The sequence below is a fragment of the Triticum aestivum genome, chromosome 5A (genome assembly GCF_018294505.1).
Source record: "Triticum aestivum cultivar Chinese Spring chromosome 5A, IWGSC CS RefSeq v2.1, whole genome shotgun sequence".
NCBI lineage: Eukaryota > Viridiplantae > Streptophyta > Magnoliopsida > Poales > Poaceae > Triticum > Triticum aestivum.
Window position 1 is genome coordinate 270520379 of NC_057806.1, and position 4248 is coordinate 270524626.

Sequence of the window (4248 nt, forward strand, 5' to 3'; positions counted from 1 at the left end):
CACCACAACACTTGATTGGGGGCAATTAACTGCCTAGAGAAATCATAGAGTAAGGACAAATCATCTGCCGGAAATCACTGTACTGCCGGTAGAAATACTTAAGGCAGACAAACTGCCGGGAGAAGCTGAGCAACGAGGACAGATGGACTGCCAGCGATTGCACACGCTTCTTAGGTCACCCTATCTACCGGGAGAAGCAACCCACGGCCCATTATCTGCCGCGACTATTGTTTGGCGGGAGACATTGGGCCTCAACGTGCGCTAGGGCGGGAGACGCACAGAAATTTCGCGCCCAAAAGAAATATAGGCGCCGAGCCCAAGCCCAACTGGTTTTCCCCAAATCCCTCCTCCAGATCGAGACTAGCCTCCACCCAGACCCGCCGCCGCCGCCCCCGCTCTCACCCCCAACCACCCCACCGTCGTCCCTTCCAAACCATAATCCTTGCCGGCACGTTCCCTCCATCCCTGTGTGCCGCCGTCCCTACCTCTGTTCCTCCACTCACCTGCGCCCGACCTAGTCATCTCCGGATCTGGCTGCACACTGGTCATCGGTGCTGCCGGATCTGGCCGCTCCGGGCCTCATCAACGCTGCCCCGGTTGTTCACCTCTCCACCACCTCTCCCCTCATCGTCATCCCATCCGCCTCGCCCAGATCCGTGAGAGGGTAAGACCGGGTGAGTAGCTGTCTGTCTCCTGACGAGCTCGTCCCCAAACGGCCTCTCCATGGATTCCCTCCACCACACTCCCAACGCCACTGCATTCAGAACACGGTCCGGACTCCTAAACTTTTGGAGGAAGCACCAGATCATAGACCGTGGCATCGAGTAAAAGTAGATCGACCGCGAGCTGCATCGACATCGAGGGTTCCTCTTCTTCACGGGGCCTGCACCTTCTGGTGGTGCAGGCATGCAGCACCAGCTGCTGTGGAGGACGGATGGCGCAGTGTTGATAGGGCTGCTCCACTCCTGCTGCACCACAACATCCTCTACAGTCGCCACCGGTCTCACCACAACGCCTCTATCATCATCGAGCTCATCACCTGTATGTATGGATTAAGATGCTATCCCCTGTTTTTTCCGTGTATGTCTGTTCAGAGTATAACAAGGTCACTCTCACAGTCAGAACGCACCAACTAAGCCTTTTGCAAAAAAAAATATACCTTTAATTAACCAATATACACAGCAGTACACATGGTTTAAGTCTTGAGCATTAGTTCAGTTATTCATACATTCTGTATAGGTTTGTTTTCAGTTCAGATCCATCTGTCAAAGATAAATATTGTGAGCGAGATCACCGCCCAAATATGAGCAGTTAGGAATCTGTGAAGTTTTGCAAAGTTCTTCTGCTAACAAAATCTTGAGAATTGGCAATTTTCATCAGTTGTTTCGATTAGCTTTTCTTATTCGATTGTTGCTGCCTTTGTGATATGTAATCTTGCACCTCACCGCCTTTTTTCCGATACAAAATGGCATGCATTTATATGCGTCTTTGAGAAAAAATAAATCAAATATTGTTATATCAGTACGTCACCGGAGAAAACATAAGGTGCAGTCGAAAATTAAAACAAATATCTTACACTTTTATTGGTGTGCAGTATAAATACCAACTATACTTTACTTGTTCTGTTTCAAGGTGAAATGTTGGTACATCATGCTAGTGTTTTTGTATTGGCTAACCAAGTAATTATATATCATTACAGAAGCTGGCATCTTCATTTCAAAAATTGATAAAAGTGGAAAAAGGGATGCCAGAAGATACAAGCATGTAAGCTTATGTTCTTCTGATTATATTTTCCAATGAATATTACTGTTGATTGCTTAAAAGTCTTTAATTCTAATGCAGCTGGATGTGGATTCTAAGTCCATGGAAAAAGCAGCACTGCGACCAGAAGCAAGCTGAGGTAATAAGCCTTGGACTCAGTTACCTCTTTATAGTTGTTTGGATCTGAGGCTGTTTTACCCCTTGTAAAGTAGTAATTTTCGTAATCGGATTCTCCAAGGCATTAGTTGCACCTTTCTTGTACATGTGTATCTTGTATATTAGCAAAAACTATGAAATAGCATAATGCCAGGTTGGAATTCACGATTATAGTTCAAATGGTCTTTATCTTCCCGATAGCTCCAAATGATCATGTCTTTATTCCAGAAGCTTAGTTTGGTTAGGTATTGTTAGCTCACTTTGATTCAGAACTTAAGTGTAGAAAGACTACAAAGTGAAAGCAGGATGCTACTTTTGCTTGATAGAAACATGACTTGTCCTCATGGTACATTATACATCCCATTTTAGTTCTAGTGCATTTGTCTGACTTATTCCAATGCAACAACGAAAAAAGACTAGCAAGATATCAAGAATGCCCTATGGTGGTCGTGCACCTCGGTGCACTTAATCCTGGCCACTCAAACATTCTGAGAATGTGTGCCCTCCCTGTATTTGCAGTGGCTGTTCCCTGTATCGATTCATCAGCCTGTGTATGGAGTGCCGGCCAGCTAGGCGCAAGGGGCAGAATCTAGCCTCGCACGCACCTGTGTCTGGGTCCAGTTGATTATATACATCATATAGATTTTGACTACGCCTGTGTACATATGACGTCTTTTTTTCTGCTGGACTAGCTGTTCCTTCTCAGTCCATGCATACCTTCCCCACATCAAATGTGTCCCACTAATTTCGTTTGCTAATCTCCCTTCTAAATAAACAGAGAGATCTTCCAGATACTAGCTAACTTGTAGACAGAATAATTTTTTCAAAATCAGTGAACTATAGCTTGCAAATTAAAATATACGTACAAATGTTGTAGTCAGTACAAAATACTCCGTCTTGCAAAACGATCTTATATTATGGGACGGAGGGAGTAGCTAATTGACTGCTGTTACAAGGTAGAGGCAAAATAAAATAAAATTAACCATCCTTCTTAGTATGCTGCGCCCAACAAAGCACTAGAATTAGTGTCAAACTATATAAAAAAATCGTCTAAGTTAACATAATCTTTACTGGTCACACCTTATGCATGAGGGCTATTATGTGACAGGTTGACAATGGCCTCAAGACTAGTAATACGCTCCTGAAACTATACCTTATGCATGATTCATAAGTAACATTAACTGGCATTAGCCAAGACATGTGGATGATTCTTTGCTCAGTTAACTTCTCTTGGCTACTTCATTCTTTTGCAATTTCACTGTTCTTGATGTAATGAGATTGGTATTGTATATGAACCAAATGTGAAATTTGTTTTTAGTGATAAGCAGAATTGATATATTTATTTTTACTTTTCTCAGTTACTTTGAAATCTACATTCGTAGTACTACTTGATCCATTTCTTTCCATAACTATATCATGTATAATATCTTATAAGATTCATTGTTTTGTGTTCTTTGTAGTTCCTTATATATTGTAGTATGTTCTGTCTACAAGCTTATGTATTGTAGTGTCTTACGTATAATGTTGCAGGTTTCTTAAACATACACAAGTTGATAGAGGTTTGGAAGATCTACAAGTTGCTGGGGATTTGGAAGATCTAACAAGTTGGAGTTATAATATATATACTCCATCCGACCCATAAGATCGTTTTGCAAAACGATCTTATATTATGGGACGGGGGAGTATGTAATATGTCTTGTTTATTGAGCCTGGGGACATTGGCAAGTTCACTTTGCTCATTTTGATATTCGTTTTGACACATCAGCCAATGTATGCTCATTTTGGTTGTTTGGCACAGTATCTTTTTCTAAACATATGTACTTTGCCTTGTGGCACAACATCTGGTCGATTTATGCATGTATATGTATTTAATCGTTTAATGTTATATAATGAGGCCTTGCATGTAACATTGATTGAAGTGTATGTATAAGCTGTTTGATCTATCCTGATTGGCTCAACATAATGATTGAATATTTAATTATGGATATAATGCACTGCTTGTGGAACAACACGTGCTGGCATATTACTTGCCGGGTAAATGTCTTTGTACACACAGCCAAACTGCCGGTAGATGTAGTTCCTACTCAATAACTAATCTGCCAGGAGAAAGTAAAACTGCCGGCAAATAAACTCGTCAGGGCAAAGAAACTGCCGGAATAGTTTATCTATGGGACAACTAATCCTTGGCAGCCGTTCTTGTGGCAGTTCTATCTGCCGGGAGAAACTATGTCCCGGCAGTTTTTCTGCCCTCTTAAGTGCATTTTCCCGGCAGATTACATGCCATTGCATCCATGTTGTGGTGTAGTGCCGGTCAAGATACTTCTTTGCGAT

At 42.3% G+C, this 4248-nt stretch overlaps 1 long non-coding RNA gene across 1 annotated transcript; it reads left to right on the forward strand.

Moving 5' to 3' along the window:
- The first annotated feature begins 339 nt into the window (after positions 1–339).
- On the forward strand, positions 340–3860 carry LOC123102949 (uncharacterized). Its single transcript, XR_006449535.1, has 4 exons — positions 340–1041; positions 1700–1764; positions 1843–1900; positions 3448–3860. It is a non-coding gene; the product is annotated as an uncharacterized lncRNA (long non-coding RNA).
- The last annotated feature ends 388 nt before the right edge of the window (positions 3861–4248 follow it).